At 46.2% G+C, this 20,013-nt stretch overlaps 1 protein-coding gene across 2 annotated transcripts in view; it reads left to right on the top strand.

Moving 5' to 3' along the window:
• LOC122554866 (nesprin-3-like) overlaps positions 1–18,359 on the top strand; it is a 115,111-nt gene extending 96,752 nt beyond the window's left edge. Inside the window, exons 14-15 of one of the 2 annotated variants that reach the window (XR_015757808.1) lie at positions 11,718–11,852; positions 18,208–18,359. The gene's annotated coding sequence lies outside the window, so the exon portion shown is untranslated. Of the gene's footprint in view, positions 1–11,717; positions 11,853–15,300; positions 15,489–18,207 lie in introns of those variants that run through there. The other variant, XR_015757809.1, reaches the window with a different exon arrangement.
• The last annotated feature ends 1,654 nt before the right edge of the window (positions 18,360–20,013 follow it).

Raw genomic sequence — 20,013 nt, 5'->3', positions numbered from 1 at the left:
TTCCACGTGGTAGGCTGTTGGAGAAAATGCAGAGGCATGGAACTGAGGGTGATTTAGCAGTTTGGATTAGAAACTGGCTTTCTGTAAGAAGGCAGCGCGTGGTGGTTGATGGAAAATATTCAGCCTGGAGTCCGGTTACTAGTGGTGTGCCACAAGGGTCTGTTTTGGGACCACTGCTGTTTGTCGCTTTTATAAATGACTTAGACGCAGGCATAGTTCGATGGATTAGTAAATTTGCAGATGACACTAAAGTCGGTGGAGTAGTGGACAGTGAGTAAGAATGTTACAGGTTGCAGGGGGACTTGGATAAACTGCAGAATTGGGCTGAGAGGTGGCAAATGGAGTTCAATGCAGCTAAATGTGGGGTGATGCACTTTGGGAAGAATAACAGGAAGGCAGAATACTGGGTCGATGGAAAGATTCTTGGTAGTGTGGATGTGCAGAGGGATCTTGGAGTCCTTGATTAGATTAGATTAGATTACTTACAGTGTGGAAACAGGCCCTTTGGCCCAACAAGTCCACACCGCCCCGCTGAAGCGCAACCCACCCATACCCCTACATTTACCCCTTACCTAACACTACGGGCAATTTAGCATGGCCAATTCACCTGACCTGCACATCATTTGGACTGTGGGAGGAAACCGGAGCACCCGAAGGAAACCCACACAGACACGGGGAGTCCATGTGCATAGATCCATGAAAGGTGCCTCCCAAGTGGATAGTGCTGTTAAGAAGGCATACGGTGTGTTAGGTTTCATTGGTAGAGGGATTGAGTTCTGGAGCTGCAATATCATGCTGCAACTGTACAAAACGCTGGTGCGGCCACACTTGGAATATTGTGTACAGTTCTGGTCCCCATATGTTGGGAAGGATGTGGAAGCATTGGAAAAGGTGCAGAGGAAATTTACCAGGATGTTGCCTAGTCTGGAGGGAAGGTCTTATGAGGAAAGGGTGAGAGACTTGAACCTGTTCTCATTGGCAAGAAGAAGGCTAAGAGGGGATTTGATAGAGACATACATGATGATCAGAGGATTAGATAGGGTAGACAGTGAAAGTCTTTTTCCTAGGATGATGACGCCAGCGTGTACGAGGGGGAATAACTACAAATTGAAGGGTGGTAGATTTAAGACAGATGTCAGAGACAGGTTCTTTACTCAGAGACTGCTAAGAGCGTGGGATGCCCTTCTTGCTAATGTAGTCAACACAGCCACATTAGGGAGATTTAAACAATCCTTAGACAAGCACATGGATGATTTTGGGATAGTGTAGGGGGATGAGCTGAGAATAGTTCACAGGTCAGCGCAACATCGATGGCCGAAGGGCCTGTTCTGCGCTGTATTGTTCTATGTTCTCCTTCCAATGGAAACACTTTCCTGCCGCCCATTCTTTCCAGGCCATTCAGTATTCAGTCAGATCCCTCTCATCCTTCTAAACTCCATTGTGTTGCAGTGCCGGCTCCTCAAACGTTCCTCATATGTTAAACTTTTCATTCCTGGGATCATTCTCGGAGACCCTCCTCCAGACCCTCCTCACATTCTCCCTGTGTCTGTGTGGGTTTCCTCCAAAGATGTGCAGGTCAGGTGAATTGTCGATGCTAAATTGCTCCATAGTGTTAGGTCAATTAGTCTGGGTGGGTTACTCTTTGGAGGGTTGGTGTGGACTGGTTGGGCCGAAGGGCCTATTTCCTCACTGTAGGGAATCTAAACTTTACAGTGTGATGTAATTGAAATTATACATTGAAATATACCTTGATTGTTTGTTAAGTCTCTCATCTGTTAGAATGACCATGTTAGTTTCACCTCTTTCATATATAAATCACAAAACTTTTTTAAAAATTTACATTCTCAGGTTAACTGTAACAATTGATGTCAGCCCAGATAATGTGTTGAAGGTATTAGCCCCCTGTGTGGTGTTGTCTGTGCCATAATGTTCAGACGGATTCTAATCTAAAAAATGAGTTAACAGAGTCTTACATGGATTCATGCAGATTTTGAGCAAAGTACAATGTAACTCTGCAAGTACAAATTCACCCCACAAACGTATATGTGTATGTGTGCATGTGTTTGTCTAGGTTTGGGGTGTGTTTGAGAGAGAGAGTGTAAGGGGGTCTAAGTCTGTGATAGACTGCATGTGGGTTTGTGTGTATGTGTGGGGTGGGGGGTTGTGAGTATCTGAGAGTGTGTATGTGTGTGTGTAGTCTGCCAGTACCTACAAGACAGACCACAACAGGAAGACACATCACGTCCAGACACACTGACCACACTGCCCTGCATCATTCCTGAAGAAGGGCTTATGCCCGAAACGTCGATTCTCCTTCTCCTTTGATTTTGCCTGACCTGCTGCGCTTTTCCAGCAACACATTTTTAAGCTCTGGTCCCAAGCATCTGCAGTCCTCACTTTTTCCACTTTGCCCTACATCAAGGTCATATCAGAAATCCAGACTATCCAAACCCTGGGTATCCTGGTAGCCCACAAACCTTCTACCACACTACAACTACTAACGGGTATAAAGGATCCTATACCCACAGCCAACAGGACCAATGTTACATACAAAATACCATGTAAAGACTGCCAAAAAACACTGTTTAGGGCAAACAGGAAGGAAATTAGCCAGCAGTGTACATGAACACCAACAAGCCACTGAGACACATGACCAGCTGTCACTTGTATAATTTCACACAGACAGTGAAGGACAGCAGTTCGACTGGGACAATGTATCCATCCTAGAACAAGCCAAACAGAGACAGGGAATTCCTGGAAGCCTGGCACTCAACACGGACTTGTGGGCGGCACAGTGGCTCAGTGGTTAGCACTACCGCATCTCAGCACCAGGGTCCCAGGTTCGATTCCAGCCTCGGGTGACTGTCTGTGTGGAGTTTGCACATTCTCCCCTTGTATCCAAAGATGTGCAGGTTAGATGAATTGGCCATGCTAAATTGCCCGTAGTGTGAGTTGTATTAGTCAGAGGGAAATGGGTCTGGGTGGGCTACTCTTCGGAGGGTCAGTGTGGACTTGTTGGGCCGAAGGGCCTGTTTCCACACTTTAGGGAATCTAATCTAATAAAACTCCATTAACAAACATAGAGTTGGACCCTATATACCAACCATGAAGAAACAGGACCAGCAACAAAATTGGAAATGACATCACCAACCCGAGCAGACCCAGACACACACATAGCAAGCGGGACAGAACACCAGTGCTTCACCAGAGGCTCACTGATGATGTTACCTAGCATGGTGATGAGGCATCTGCCAACAAACTTACCAGCTCAATGAGCAAGTCAACAACCTTTAGCAATCTTTGCTAATATTACTGGCTAGCTTACTTGCATATTTAATCTTCCCCCTCCTTATTTCTTTCTTTGTCCTCAGTTGGTTTTTGTCGGCATCACCACTGCCCTTCACCATGTTATATGCTTTCTCTTTGCAGGTGTTCAACTCTACCCACACAGATTCTACATAATCTAACCTTACTTTGTTTATTGTTTTTGATTTAATTTCACTTTTAACTAACAAGGCATCCCCACCTCCTCTGCCCACCTGCCTGTCTTTTTGATAGGATGTATACCCTTGGATATTCAGCTCCCAGTCCTGATCCCTTTGCTGCCATGTGTCCGTGATGCCCACCATATCATATCTGCCAATTTCAATCTGTACCACAAGCCCATCTATCTTATTTCAGATACTGTGCACATTCAAACACAATACCTTCAGTCTTATATTGACCATCCCTCTTCTCATTGTTAATCGTTTATCCAGTGTGTATGAGGTTTGATTCCTAATCCATTCCAAACACTCCTGATGAAGGGCTTATGCCTGAAATGTTGATTCTCCTGCTCCTCAGAAACGGCCTGACCTGTTGTGTTTTTTCAGCACCACACACTTGAGTATGATCTCCCACACACAAAGCCTTGCTGATTACTCCTAATTAAACCCTGTCTTTCCAAATGCTTGTGTATCTTATCCCTCCAAATATTCTCAAGGAACTTACCCACCACAGATGTTAAGTTCACTGATTTATTGTTCCCAGGTTTTTCTTTGCAGCCCTTCCTGAATAAGGGCACTACATTTGCTACCCTCCAATTTTCCAGAACCTCACCCATGGCTAATGATGATGCAAAAATATCATCCAGGGCCCCTACAATCTCTTCTCTAGCCTCTTGCAGGGTTCTTGGATATATCTGGGCAGGACCAGGAGATTTATCTACCTTCACTCATTTTAGCATGTCCAACACCACCTCTACTGTGGTATGAACTGTTCCCAAGATATTATCACTAACTTTGCCAAGTTCCCAAGTCTTTCATGTCATTCTCCACAGTAAACACAGAGGAGAAATATTCATTCAGGACCTTGCCCATTTCCTGCGGTTCCACACATGCTTGTCCATTTTGGTCCTTGAGGGGTCCCATTCATTCTCTCATTATTCTATTTCCTTTAATATACTTAAAGAAGCTCTTTGGATTCACCCTAACCCTCCCAGCCAAAGTTCCCTCATGCCCCCTTTTCACCCTCTTGATTTCCTTCTTCAGTAAACTCCTATATGCCTAGTGTATCTCCAGGGATTCCCTTGATCCCAGCTGCCTGTACCTGAGTCTTGCCCCCTCCCCCCCTCCTTTTTTTTGGTCAAAGCCTCAATATCTCATCATTCAGGGTTCCCTTCACCCTCACAGGAACAGATAGACCTTGAACTCTAGCTATCTCACTTTTAAAGTCCTCCCACTTGCCAGAGGTTTCTTTACCTGCAGACAAACTACTCCAATCAACACCAGCAAGCTCCTGTTTAATTCTATCAACTTCACCTTGCCCCAAATGAGAACTTGAACCTGTGGACCAGTTTTGTCCCCCTCCATAACTGTTTTAAAATTAATAGAACTATGGTCACTGGTCCCAAAGTGCTCCCCCACTGTCACCTCAGTCACCTGTCCTGCCCTATTTCCCAAGAATAGGTTGAGTTTTGCCCCATCCCAAGTAGGACCCTCTATATACTGCTTGAGGAAACATTCCTGAACGCACTTAACAAATTCCACCACATCTAAGCCTTAATGCTCTGGCAGTCCCAATCTATGTTAGGAGAATTGAAATCCTCTAATGTGACAACCCTATTGCTCCTGCAAGTCTCCCCAGTCACCTTGCAAATTTGTTCTTCTAATTCCTGTTGACTGTTTGGGGACCGAGAGTACAACGCCAATAACGTCACCATCCCCTTCTTATTTCTTAGCAAAGCCTCACTGGATGATCCTTCATTTGTTTGATCTCTTACTGCTGTGATTCCCACCTTAATCAACATTGCAATCCACCCACCCCTTTCCACCACATCTGTCCCATTTAAAGCACCTGTACTCTGGCACATTAAGCTGCCAGTCCCTTAGCCATGTTTCTGTAATGGCCATAATATCCCAGTCCCACATACCTATCCATGTTCCTGAGTTCATCAGCCTTACCTGTCAGCTCTCTTGCATTGAAATAACATGCAATAAAATCCAACAGGCATTCCACACTCCCTGTCCTGTTCCAGCCTGGCCTGTGTCTTCACTTTACCATTTCTTATTACTGTATCTCCTTCCAGTCTCACACTGGCTTCCCTGCTGTTGAGGATCCCAACCCCCACCCCCTTGCCAATCTTATTTTATACCTTCCCTGGCAGCACTAGCAAATGTGCCCGGCAGGATATTGGTCCCCCTACAATTTAGGTGCAACTTGTCCCTCTTGAACAGGTCATCTCTGCCTTAGAAAGGATCCCAATGATCTCAGAATCTGAATTCCTTTCCCCTGCGCTAATTCTTTAGCCAGACATTCATCTGCTATATCCTCCTGTTCTTATCCTCGCTAACACGTGGCACAGAAAGTAATCCGAAGATTACCACCATTGAGGTCCTGGTTTTTAAGTTTTTTCCTAGCTCTCTATAATCACTGCACAGGACCTCATCCCTATTTTTACTTATATCACTTGTGCCGCCATGTACAATGACTTATGGTTACTCACTCTCCCCCCCCCCCCCCTTGAGAAGGTTCTGCACCGTCAGCTGCTTCATCAATGACCTGTAAGATATGGAGGAGAATTGGGGCTCATCAGGATATTCCTGTTCTTGTAGCCCTCCCAAAATGAATACAAACATTGCATTTGCGTTCCTGACTGCCAACAGAATCTGCATATTAGCCTGAAGAGAGTCTTGAACTAAGACTCCCAAACCCCTTTGTGCTTCGGATTTCCATAGCCTTTCTCTAGTTAGGAAATAGTCTACATCTCTATTATTTCCACCAAAATGCATAACCTCACATTTTCCTGAATTATATTGGACAATTAGACAATTGGACTGCATTATGTGGAAGGTGGGACCTGTACAAGCAGGATGGGTTGCACCTGAACCAGAAGGGCACCAATATCCTGGGAGGTAGGTTTGCTAGCACTCTTCGGGGGGGGTTAAACTAATTTGGCAGGGGGATGGGATCCGGACTTGTAGTCCAGCAAGTAGGCTAGCTGTTTGTCAGGATGTCCAAGAATGTAGGAAGGCTGTGGAGAAGGTAGCACTGACGGGGAGTACTTGCAGACACAGAGATGGGCTCAAGTGTGTATACTTCAATGCAAGGAGTATCAGAAATAAGGTGGGTGAACTTAAGGCGTGGATCAGTACCTGGGACTACGATGTTGTGGCCATCACAGAAAAGTGGATAGAAGAGGGACAGGAATGGTTGTTGGAGGTTGCTGGTTACAGATATTTCAGTAAGATTAGGGAGGGTGGTAAAAAAGGAGGGGGGGATGGCGTTGCTAATTAGAAATGGTATAACGACTGCAGAAAGGCAGTTCGAGGGGGATCTGCCTTTGGAGGTAGTATGGGCTGAAGTCAGAAATAGGAAAGGTGCAGTCACCTTGTTGGGTGTTTACTATAGGCCCCCCAATAGCAGCAGAGATGTGGGGGGTTTGTGAAAGGTAGGTCTTGCCTTACAAGTCTTATGAATTCTTTGAAGAGGTGACCAAGCATGTGGATGAGGGTAGAGCAGTGGATGTAGTGTACATGAATTTTAGTAAGGCATTTGATAAGGTTCCCCATGGTAGGCTTATGCGGAAAGTCAGGAGGCATGGGATAGAGGGAAATCTGGCCAGTTGGATAGAAAACTGGCTAACCGATCGAAGTCAGAGAGTGGTGGCTGTTTGTAATTTTTATTAATGACTTGGAAGAGGGAGTCGAAGGGTGGGTCAGTAAATTTGCAGACGATACGAAGATTGGTGAAGTTGTGGATAGTGAGGAGGGCTGTTGTCGGCTGCAAAGGGACTTAGATATGATGCAGAGCTGGGCTGAGGAGTGGCAGATGGAGTTCAACCCTGTCAAGTGTGAGGTTGTCCATTTTGGAAGGACAAATAAGAATGCGGAATACAGGGTTAACGGTAGGGTTCTTAGTAAGGTGGAGGAGCAGAGGGATCTTGGGGTCTATGTTCATAGATCTTTGAAAGTTGCCACTCAGGTGGATAGAGCTTGTAAGAAAGCCTATGGTGTATTAGCGTTCATTAGCAGAGGGATTGAATTCAAGAGTCGTGAAGTGATGTTGCAGCTGTACAGGACCTTGGTAAGGCCACATTTGGAGTACTGTGTGCAGTTCTGGTCGCCTCACTTGAGGAAAGATGTGGAAACTTTGGAGAGGGTGCAGAGAAGATTTACCAGGATGTTGCTTGGAATGGAGAGTAGGTTGAGGATAGGTTGAGAGTGCTTGGCCTTTTCTCATTGGAATGGCGAAGGATGAGGGGTGACTTGATAGAGGTTTATAAGATGATCAGAGGAATAGATAGAGTAGACAGTCAGAAACTTTTTCCCCGGGTACAACAGAGTGTTACAAGGGGATATAAATTTAAGGTGAAGGGTGGAAGGTATAGGGGAGATGTCAGGGGTGGGTTCTTTACCCAGAGAGTGGTGGGGGCATGGAATGCGCTGCCTGTGGGAGTGGCAGAGTCAGAATCATTGGTGACCTTTAAGCGGCAGTTGGATAGGTACATGGATGGGTGCTTAAGCTAGGACAAATGTTCGGCACAACATCGTGGGCCGAAGGGCCTGTTCTGTGCTGCCTTGTTCTGTGTTCTATGTTCTATATGCCATTTACCAGTTCTTTATCCACTCCTAGCCTGTCTAAACCCTCTGCAGCCTCTCCCTTTCCTCAACACTACCCCGTCTCCCCACCTATCCTTGTGTCATCTTGAGGACCGATCTGACTCAAGTGGACTGTTGGAAGACTAAAAGCTAGGACAGCTGACGAGCAGGGGCAGATGTTTAAGGAGACACTGAGTTGCTCCCAAACAATATCTATTCCAGAATCTCAGAATCCCTACAGTGCCGAGATGATGGCAGAGTAGCATGCTCCAGTCAGAGCTCCTCTGCTTCGCCAGTTCCTTTTCCTTTTTCTCTCTCATGTTTTCTTCTCTTTTCTGCTGGTCTTCACCACTCCCTGCCCCTGCCAACCAACTCTAACTGCTTAAATGTAGGGAATGAAGGTGAGTTCGAATCCAGCCCAGCATTGGGCAAGAGTCGTGGGTTGGAGCTTGGAGTGGGCCGCAGTCTGTACCCAGGGAGATGAGACCCAGAGGCGAATGCTGAAGCAAATCCCAGGCTGGAAGCCAGCACATGGAGGCAGCGAGGCCTTGTGTCCTGAAGCTCAGCTGGCACCAACTCAGTGAAAAAGACTATGACTTGAGTACTTTTTGAAGATAGACTTTGAGAAATTAGAGTACTTTTTAAAACTTTGTATTCCTATGCTAGATTTCTTTCAATTTTTCAATTCTGTAACAAACCTGTACCTAAGGTAGCGCCAAAGCAGCGACATGACAAACTTCTTGCTACACTCATTCGAGGGCACGTGACAATAAAGACTTTCTATTCTACTCTAGATTTTCTGATTTTTCATGCAAATGACCTGAAGCCCCCACTGTTCTGTCTAAAGCCTGGCTACAGCCTTAGTTGTGCAATTAGCCGGGATTCTGGGCCCAGTGCGATTCAGATGGAGTTCATCCCTTTGGAAGAGCTTTCTCCTTCCCTAGTACTGGGGCCAATATCCCATGAATTGGACCCCATGTCTCCTACACCAATCTTTAATCTTGTTAATCCTGTGTCAAATAGTTAGTGGCTCAGTTAGTAATCCACAGATTATTAGCTTTTTGATTCTGCTTTTTAATTTAGCCCCACGTTGCAATGTCCCATTCAGTAGATCCATTTCGCTCATTCAGCTTACCTTGTCGTTACATACTTGGAGAAAATGAGGACTGCACATGCTGGAGATGAGAGTCAAGAGTGTGGTGCTGGAAAAGCACAGCAGGTCAGGCAGCATCCGAGGAGCAGGAAAATCAACGTTCCCGGGCATAAGCGTTCATCAGGAAGCTCCGTGTTACCTACATGGGACATGGCAACTGGAGTCCTTCAGGACTGTTGATCCCTGACCACAGAGAACAGTATCTATTCCCCTGACTATATTATCGCAGTGTCCTGCAGTCACCATCGCTGTGACACAGCCTGGAAACAGCGTCCTGCACTCAATATCGCTATGAATCTGTCTGGGAAAAGTGCCCTGAATTCTGCATATTATGGCAGTGCTGCTGTTGGACTGGGTGTATGAAGACAGAAATCAAACAACATCAGGTTATAGTCCAACATGTTTATTTGAAATTGCAAGATGTCGCAGCTCAGCTCCTTCATCAGGTGCTGTATGATGGAGAGGTATAAGATACTATAGTTAATATTTTGCTTAGAAATACTTTAAAATTAGCTGTCCTTGTTGAGTCCTTTAATCAGTTAGGAGTTAACTTGCTGAGTAAAATGCAAATCCAGCTCAATGTTCCAGGTTACAGAGGCTATAGGAAGGATAAAAGGGAAGGCAAGAGAGGAGAGGGAATTCTGTTTTTGAATAGGGAGAACACGGCAGTACAAGTGAGGGGGCTTTCTTGAGTGTTCGTCCACTGAGTCCACATGGGTAAGACTGAGAAATAAAAAGGGGGACATCACTTTGCTAGTATTGTAACACAGGAAACATAAATAAAATAGGTGCCGGAGTTGGCCATTCACCCCTTGAGCCTGTGTCACCATTCAATATGATCATGATCGTGCAGTCTCTGTTCCCGTTCCCACCAGGTGGCTTGTTAGGGGACGTGGACCTGACCAGGTAGTCTGCAAAGACCATTCTCTCCATGACTACCTGGTCAGGTCCACACCCCCTACCAAGTCACCTTCCCCTGCCACCGCAGGAATTGCAAAACCTGCACCCTCACCTCCATCCAAGGCCCCACAGGAGCCTTCCACATCCATCAAAGTTTCACCTGCACTTCACACGTCATTTATTGTATCCATTGCTCCCGATGCGGTCTCCTCTACATTGGGGAGGCTGGACACTTCCCACAGAGCACTTTAGGGAACATCTCCGGGACACCCGCACCAATCAACCTCACCGCCCATGGCTGAACTTTTGAATTCCCCCTCCTACTCTGCTGAGGACATGCAGGTCCTGGGCCTCCTCCATTGCCACTCCCTCACTACCCGACGCCTGGAGGAAGAAAGCCTCATCTTCCACCTCAGAACACTTCAACCCCAGGGCATCGATGTGGGACATCACCAGTTTCCTTATTTCCCCTCCACCCACTTTATCCCAGTTCGAACCTTCCAGCTCAGCACCATCCTCATGACCTGTGCTACCTGCCAATCTTCTTTCCTACCTATCCACTCCACCCACCTCTCTGACCTATCACCTTTACCCTCACCTCCAAGCACCTGTTGTACTCTTAGCTACCTTCTTCCCAGCCCCACCCCCTCTCCCATTTATCTCTCCACCCCAGAGGCTCCCTGCCTCATTCCCGATGAAGGGCTTTTGTCCGAAACGTCGATTTTCCTGCTCCTCGGATGCTGCCTGGCCTGCTGTGTTTTTCCAGCACCACATTTTTCAACTCTGACATTCATATAGGCCTACTTTGGTGGCAAAAACAGGCAGGCAGATTATTATCTGAATGATGGCAGTTTAGGAAAAGGTGAGGTGCAATCAGACCTGGGTGTCATGGTGGAGCAGTCACTGAAGGTTGGCATGCAGGTGCAGCAGGCAGTGAGGAAAGTTGATGACATGCTGATTTTTATAGCGAGAGGATTGGAGTATTGGTGCAAAGTTGTCTTGCTGCAGTTATACAGGGCCTTGGTGAGGTCACTACATTAATATTATATGCACCTTTGGTCTCCTAGTCTGAGGAAGGATATTCTTAACATTGAGGGAGTCCAGACTGACTCCTGGGATGGCAGGACTGGCATCTGAGGGAAGACTAGATCAACTGGGCTTATATTCACTGGAATTAAGAAGAATGAGTGGGGTTCTCATAAAAACATATAAAATCCTGATGGGACTGGATAGACTAGATGTGGGAAAAAGTTTGGGGAAATTCAGAACTAGGGATTACAGTCTAAAAATAATGGGTAAGTTATTCAGGACTGAGATAAGGAAGAATTTCTTCACCCAGAAAGTTGCGAACTTGTGAAATTCTCTCCCGCAGGAAGCTGTCGGGTCCAGTTCATTAGATATATTCAAGATGGAACTGGATGTGACCCTTGCAGCTAAAGGGATCAGGGGTACAGAGAGAAATTGGGGATGGGATACTGAGATTGCATGTCCAGCCACGATCATATTGAATGGTGGTGCAGGTTCGAAGGGCCGAATGGCCTATTCTATCACTGATTTTCTATGTTTCTTTGTTTCTATATTAAAAGGGAAGAAGTTATCTTTGGCAGATAAGGTAAAGGAGAATCCGAAGGGATTTAAAAAGTACATGAGCGTCTAAAGAATAACTGAGAATAGGGCCTCTTAAAGATCAACAAGGTCATATACGTGCAGAACCACAAGAGGTGAGTGAGATCCTAAATGAATATTTCTTTTCAGTATTTACCATCAAGAGAGGCCTGGATGCTTGGGAACTTGGGGAAATAAATCATGATGTTTTGAAGAGTGTCCCCATTACAGAATTAAAAATCACACAACACTCGGTTATAGTCCAACAGGTTTATTTGGAAGCGCTGCTCCTTTATCACGTGGCACAACCAACAGCTCTCTGAAAGCTAGTGCCTCCAGATAAACCAGTTGGACTTTAACCTGGTGTTGTGTGATTTTAACTTTGACCACCCCAGGTAAACATTGGCCCCTCCAACTCACATTACAGAAGAGGAGGTAATGGAAGACTTAAAATGCATCAAGGTAGATAAAACCCCAGTACCTGATGAAATGTATCCCCTGATTTAGTGAAAAGCTACGAAACTGCAAGGCCTTTGTGGAGATATTTGTATCATCGACAGCACAGGTGAAGTGCCTAAAGGTTAGAGGGTGGCTAATGTTGTGTCATTAATTCAGAAAGGCTGCAGGGAAATGCCTGGGAACTACAGACCGGTAAGCCGAGAGTACTTGAGTATGTTGGTAGAGGGGATTCTGATAGACTGAATCTACAGGCATTTGGAGAGACAAGGATTCATTTGGGATTAGTGGTGCTGGAAGAGCACAGCAGTTCAGGCAGCATCCAAGGAGCAGCAAAAGCCCTTCATCAGGAATAAAGGCAGTGAGCCTGGAGCGTGGAGTGATAAGCTAGAGGAGGGTGGGGGTGGGGAGAAAGTAGCATAGAGTATAATAGGTGAGTGGGGGAGGAGATGAAGGTGATAGGTCAGGGAGGAGCGGGTGGAGTGGATAGGTGGAAAAGGAGATAGGCAAGTAGGACAAGTCCAGACAAGTCATGGGGGCAGTGCTGAGCTGGAAGTTTAGAACTAGGGTGAGGTGGAGGAAGGGGAAATGAGGAAGTCCACATTAATGCCCTGGGGTTGAAGTGTTCCGAGGCGGAAGATGAGGCGTTCTTCCTCCAGGCATCTGGTGGTGAAGGAGCGGCGGTGAAGGAGGCCCAGGACCTCCATGTCCTCGGCAGAGTGGGAAGGGGAGTTGAAATGTTGGGCCACAGGGTGGTGTGGTTGATTGGTGCGGGTGTCCCGGAGATGTTCCCTAAAGCGCTCTGCTAGGAGGCGTCCAGTCTCCCCAGGGATAATCAACATGGCTTGTGTGTGGGAAATCCATGTCTGGTTTTTTTGTAAGGTTGACCAGGAAGGTAGATGAAGGCAGTGCAGTAGACATTGTCTGCATAGACTGTAGCCAGGCCTTTAACAAGGTGAGTTGTTGAGTAAGATTAAATCTTATGGGGAGAAAGAGATAACTGCAGATACTGGAGGTCAGAATTGAAAAGTGTGGCGCTGGAAAAGCATAGCAGGTTGGGCAGCATTTGAGGAGCAGGAGAATTGACGTTTCAGGCATAAGGCCTTCAGGAATGTGGGGGAGGGAAGGGAGCTGAGAGATATTTAGAAGGGTGGGGGTGGGGCTGGGGCTGTGGAGAAGGTAGCTGGGAAGGCAATAGGTAGATGCAGGTGAGGGGTGATGGTGATAGGTCAGAGCGGAGGCTGGAGTGGATAGGTGGGAAGGAAGATAGACAGGTAGGACAGTTCAAGAGGGCGGTGCCAAGTTGGAGGGTTGGATTTGGGATGAGGTGGGGGAAGGGGAGGTGAGGAAGCTGGTGAAACAACGCTGATGCCGTGTGGTTGGAGGGTCCCAAGGTGGAAGATGAGGCATTCTTCCGCCAGGCATCGGGTGGCTTGAATTTGGTGATGGAGGTGACCCTGGACTTGCATCTCCTTGGGATCCAGGGAAAGTTAGCCAATTGGATACAAAATTGGCTTGAAGGTAGAAGACAGAGTGTTGTTTTTTGAACTGGAGGCTTGTGACTAGCAGTGTGCCACAGAAATTGGTGCTGGGTTTACTGTTATTTGCTATTTATGTAAATAGATGAGAATTTAGAAGGTATGGTTAGTAAGTTTGTGAATGCTACCAAGATTGGTGGTATAGTGGGCAGTGAAGAAGATTATCTGGGAATGTAGTGAGATCTTAATCAACTGGGCCAGTGGGCTGAGGAATGACAGACGGAGTTGTTGTCTTGTTGCAGCTGTACAAGACATTGGTGACACCACATTTGGCGTGCTGCTTGCCCTACTAGAGAAAGGATATTATTAAACGAGAACAAGTGTAGAAAAAAATTACTAGCATGCCACCTGGACTGGAAGTTTTGAGTTATAAGGAGAGGTTAGGACGTTTTTCCCTGGAACATAGGAGACTCAGGGGTGACCTTACAGAGGTCTATAAAATCATGACAGATAAGGTAGCTAGGCAACTGCTTTTCTCCATGGTAGAGGAGGCTAAAAATGGGAGCATAGGTTTAAGGTGAAAGATACAAAAGAATTCAGAAGGGTAATGTTTCATGCATAGGGTGTTGAGTGTCAGGAACGGGCTGCCAGAGGTAGTGGTGAAGAGAGTGCAATTTTGTCATTCAACAAATATTTACGCAGGTACATGAACAGGATAGGTATGGAGGGATATGGACCACACACAGGCAAATGGGTCTCAATTAATTGTGAAAACTGGGCTGCATGGATAAGTTGTGTTGAAGGGTCTGTTTCCATAGAACATAGAAAAGTACAGCACAGAACAGGCCCTTCGGCCCACAGTGTTGTGCCAAGGGTTAATCCTAATGTAAAATATAATAACTTAACCTCTGTACCCCTCGATTCATGCATGTCCAGCAGTCGCCTAAATGTCCCTAATGACTCTGCTTCCACCACCACAGCTGGCAACGCATTCCATGCACTCACAACTCTCTGCGTAAAGAACCTACCTCTGACGTCTCCTTTATTCCTTCTTCCTAAGGGGCAGCACGGTGGCACAGTGGTTAACACTGCTGCCTCACAGTGCCAGAGACCCGGGTTCAATTCACGCATTGGGCAAATGTCAGTGTGGAGTTTGCACATTCTCCCCGTGTCTGCGTGGGTTTCCTCTGGGTGCTCCGGTTTCCTCCCACAGTACAAAGATGTGCAGATTAGGTGAATTAGCCATGCTAAATTGCCCGTAGTGTTAGGTGAAGGGGTAAATGTAGGGGAATGGGTCTGGGTGGGTTGCTCTTTGGAGGGTCGGTGTGGACTTGTTGGGCCGAAGGGCCTGTTTCCACACTGTAAGTAATCTAATCTAATATCTTAAAACTATGACCCCTCATGCCAGTCAATCCTGCCCTGAAGAAAAATCTCTGGCTATTGACTCTCTTCATGCCTTTCATTACCTTGTACACCTCAATCAGGTCTCCTCTCTTCCTCCTCCTCTCCATAGAGAAAAGTCCGAGCTTAGTCAAACCTCTCTTCATAAAGCAAGCCCTCCAGTCCAGGCAGCATCCTGGTAAATCTTCTTTGCACCCTCTCCAAAGCCTCTGTATCTTTCCTATTGTAGGGCGACCAGAACTGGGCACAATATTCCAAGTGTGGTCTCACCAGGGACTTGTAGAGCTGCAGCAAAATCTCATCGCTCTTAAACTCAATCCTTCTGTTAATGAAAGCAAAAACACCATATACTTTCCTAACAACCTTATCCATTTGGGTGGCAACTTTGAGGGATCGATGTACTTGCATACCCAGATCCCTTTGTTCCTCCACACTGCCAAGAATCTTGTCTTTAATCCTTAAATTAGAGATAGAATTAAATTCAAAAAAGACACAGACAAATTATTAACAGAAAAACAAAAGACCTGAGGATTGGGAGCAGTCTAGAAATCAGCAAGGAAGACCAAGAAATTGATTAAGAAGATGTGTTTTCAAGAAGGAGATGGCTGTAGCTCTGGGAGTAAAGGCATCAAGGGATATAGGGGCAGACAGGATTATAGTATTGAGCCCGATGATCATATTGAACAGCAGAGGTTAGCGCTTATATCCAGAGATACAGGCCAAAGTGGAAGTGAAAACCCACAGTGAGTTGTGTAATTGTCCTAATTGGCACATAGTCCTGTGTTGTAGCTTCACCAGATTGACACCTCTTCGCTAAACCGCGGTTGGTCCCTTGGCTACCACAGACTGGGCGAATGTTTTGTAGAATACGTACGTTCTGTCTGCAAAAATGACCCTGAGCTTCCAGTTGCCTGCCACTTTAACACCCCACCCTGTTCCCTGGCCAACATCTCTACCTCAGGCTGGCTGCAGTGTTCCAGAAATGGTCAGTGCAAGCTGGGAGAACAGCAGGTCATTTTCCTCTTGGAGACCCTGCAACCTCTGGAAATCAATATCGAGTTCAATAACTTTAGAGCCTGAGCACATTCTCCCCTCTCATCCCAAGCCCCACACACCAGGCCTTGTCATTACTTTGGCTGCTATCACAGACCAACCCATTATAAGCCATTAATGGTTCCATTAACAGCTATTCAATCTCCCAGGGAGACCATGACAGAATCCTTTATCTGCCAAATTGCTATTCTTTCTCGCTGGGCTCCATTTCCATTTATCGTTTACCCTTCCCCCACCCCATCTTCATCAGTAACTTTTCACAGTTACCATCAGTTCTGAAGAAGCGTCACTGAACCTGAAACATTAGCTCTGCTTTCTCTTCACGGATGCTGCCAGACCTGCTGAGTTTTCCCAATAAAATCTACTTTTCTCTCTGATCCCTTAGCTTGACAGTAATGGCAGATTGGGAGATAGACCATGCCATGAGGTTACAGGTTGTGTTGGAGTAAGATTCTGCTGCTGTTGATAACCACAGTGCCTCATAGATGCCTAGTCTTCAGTTATTTCAGCTGTCTGAAGCCTGCCCCATTCAGCACGGTAATGGTTGCACACATGGAGGGTATCCTCAATGTGCACAGTTGAGACTGAACTCTGGAAGCTGTATCGAGAATGCCAGAGAGTGTTGGCACTTTGAGCATTTTGTCATGGCTGAGCACAAGACAATGTGATGGCAGCACCGTGGAGGCATGATTCAAAGCTAATGAGGGTAAACAGCAGAGAATTATAGGAGATAAATCATTGACTAGATAAGAAACGCCTCATAAAATTCCCAGAATGGGACACAGAGCCAATCCTTGGTGGAATTCAGCTCAATGTTTCCATATTTATCAACATGGATTGGTAGTAATTCAATGATTCCTAAAAAGTTAAACATTTTTTCCATTTTAGACAATCTTGGACAGATGTGCGAATCCTTCAGAAGCGGGAGGTTAACCAGAGGATTTCAGTGGTGAAGGCTTTTATGGTGATTGTAATGAGGTCAGCCGGGTGGACCACACAGAATATGAGATCCCTGATTGGGGCTGTTAATCTGGTCCAGTCAGGGAGCTCTGGCTGACATATAAACAGGGACTCTACTCTCTCTCGGAGCTGGCTCTGAGCTAGCTCAGTCAGTGTCACATACTCTACGCCTGAAAATAAAGGGTGACTTGGAGACCAGTTCCTGGCATTGATGGAGTTATTTCAGTTTTTAGCTGTAACACTGGAGAGCTGGGCTTGTTCTCTTTAGACCAATGGGATTGAAGGAGATCTGATTGTGGTGTGCAAGGTAATGACAGGCTTAGGTCGACAAGTTGTTGATGGTATGTGGACTGCGGGACAAAGTTTAAAGGTTGGGGCAAGAGAGGTGAGGGGATGTGAAGAAGAACCCCTTTCTACAGTGAGTGGCAATGACCAACAACTCACTGCCCAGGGGAGAGATGGTCAAGGATTCCAAAAAAAAACATGGAGAGCCAGTTGGGAGAAATCTGCTGGGAGTGAGTAGGGGAATCAAACTGACAGTATGGCTTCCCGACAAACAGTATGGACATGAGAGCCAAATTACCTTTACCTGTGCCCAAAATGACTCAATGACTTAGATTGCAATCTGAGCTGTAACAGCTTTGTTGCTATAGAAATATCCTGTGACCAAACAAGTACCAGTGAGTTCCATGTCTCTAAGTTTACTTGCTTCATTTGAAAACTCGTCACTTCTGTATTCCATTTCAGTTCAATTAACTTGCCTAATTAGCAATGTAATTAGCAGTCGGAATGTCCTGTTTGATTATGAAATTAGAATTCAGAGCATGTTGTTCCTTCATAATAAATACAATACAAAACAAAACCACACCCAATGATATTATTCTAATGCATTTAATTGATTATGGTATGGTTTCGTAAGAAATTAGGATGTTGAATAGCAGTGCTGGATGTTCCCAGTAACGAGGGGTTGGGGAAGGAAATGGGGGTTTAGGGGAGTGGAATAAACTGCGTCTCTGAGAAAAGTCACGGGAAAGGCTGAAGAGAAAGTCAGTGTTAGGAGGAACCAAAGCTCCAGTTAAATCAACAAAGGTCCAAGACTAATTGAAATTAATTTGCCTTTCAGTGAATCTCAACCGGACTTTTCAATTTCTCCTTACCCTGAAAGTACAGACTCCTCAATGGTCCCTCTTCATGATGTCCGAAACCAAAACATCAACAGGTGGATTGTTCACATGTTCTCCCTCCTACCTGTACAAAAATAAAATCTTCTTTTTCCTGATGAAACCTTGTGCCTCTTGTTCTGAACCTCGTCATTCGGGAGGAAGCAGTGGTGTGGTCATACTATCTCTGGTCTGAGACCCAGGTGAATGTTTGGGGGATATGCATTTGTATCCCATCGCAGTAGATGGTGAAATTTGTATTCAATTCATCTGTCTAGAGTTAAAATCTCGTGTTGGTGACCACAAAACCATTGTCCATCATTGATTTTTATCAAGAAAAGCCAGTCTGGTTCACTAATATCTTTCAGGGCATGGAATCTGCCATCCTACCCAGTCTGTCCAACAATTTAACTCTGAAAATGAACTTTGGAAGAAATAGCAAGGCAAGGGAGAGCCCAATGAATGGTAGGATGCTAAGAAGCTCAAATGAACAAAGAAAGCTGAGGGGGTCCTGATTGAGGTGTTTAAGACTATGAGGGGCATGGACAGGGTGAACAGAAACCAGCTCTTCCCCTTAACTGAAGGAGCAATAACAAGGGGACATAATTTTAAGGTGAAAGGCAGGAGGCTCAGAGGGGATTTTTCACACTAAGGATGCTGGGAATCTGGAATGCACTTCCTGGGAGAGTAGTTATGGTGGAAAACCTCATTACGTTTTAAAAATACTTGGATGAGCACTTAATGTTGTAACATTTAAGCCTGTGGGCCTAGTATGGGAAAGTGGGACCAGTGTAGATTCAATTCAGACTTGATGGGCCAAAAGGCATCTTCTGTATTCCATAATTCTGTGTGTGTCAGAGCAATGGCCCGTTGCAAAGTCTGACCAAGGAAATGGAACAGGGTCGATGACGTAGCATCAATCAAGACACTCAAGCACAACAAGAAACTCACCCCACATTTCTTACTGTGTAAACTAGACCTGTGTTCTCAATCGCAGAGGCAAAAACAATGACTGCAGGTGCTGGAAACCAGATTCTGGATCAGTGGTGCTGGAAGAGCACAGCAATTCAGGCAGCATCCAAGGACAGGCAAAATCCGAGGACAGGCAAAATCGACGTTTCGGGCAAAAGCCCTTCATCAGGAATAAAGGCAGAGAGCCTGAAGCGTGGAGAGATAAGCTGGTGGGGGTGGGGAGAGAGTAGCATAGAGTACAATAGGTGAGTGGGGGAGGAGATGAAGGTGATAGGTCAGGGAGGAGAGGGTGGAGTGGATAGGTGGAAAAGGAGCTAGGCAGGTCGGACAAGTCCGGACAGGTCAAGGAGACAGTGTTGAGCTGGAGGTTAGAAACTAGGATGAGGTGGGGGAAGGGGAAATGAGGAAGCTGTTGAAGTCCACATTGATGCCCTGGGGTTGAAGTGCTCCGAGGCAGAAGATGAGGCGTTCTTCCTCCAGGCGTCTGGTGGTGAGGGAGCGGCGGTGAAGGAGGCCCAGGACCTCCATGTCCTCGTCAGAGTGGGAGGGGGAGTTGAAATGTTGGGCCACGGGGCGGTTTGGTTGATTGGTGCGGGTGTCTCGGAGATGTTCCCTAAAGCGCTCTGCTAGGAGGCGCCCAGTCTCCCCAATGTAGAGGAGACCGCATCGGGAGCAACGGATACAATAAATGATATTAGTGGATGTGCAGGTAAAACTTTGATGGATGTGGAAGGCTCCTTTAGGGCCTTGGATGGAGGTGAGGGAGGTGGTGTGGGCACAGGTTTTACAGTTCCTGC

This window comes from Chiloscyllium plagiosum, unplaced genomic scaffold (assembly GCF_037043375.1).
Source record: "Chiloscyllium plagiosum isolate Xiang-an unplaced genomic scaffold, Cpla_swu_hap1 HiC_scaffold_8, whole genome shotgun sequence".
In the NCBI taxonomy this organism is placed as follows: domain Eukaryota; kingdom Metazoa; phylum Chordata; class Chondrichthyes; order Orectolobiformes; family Hemiscylliidae; genus Chiloscyllium; species Chiloscyllium plagiosum.
The sequence above is the reverse complement of the archived record's forward strand: the minus strand, read 5'-3'. Positions and strand labels throughout refer to the sequence as shown.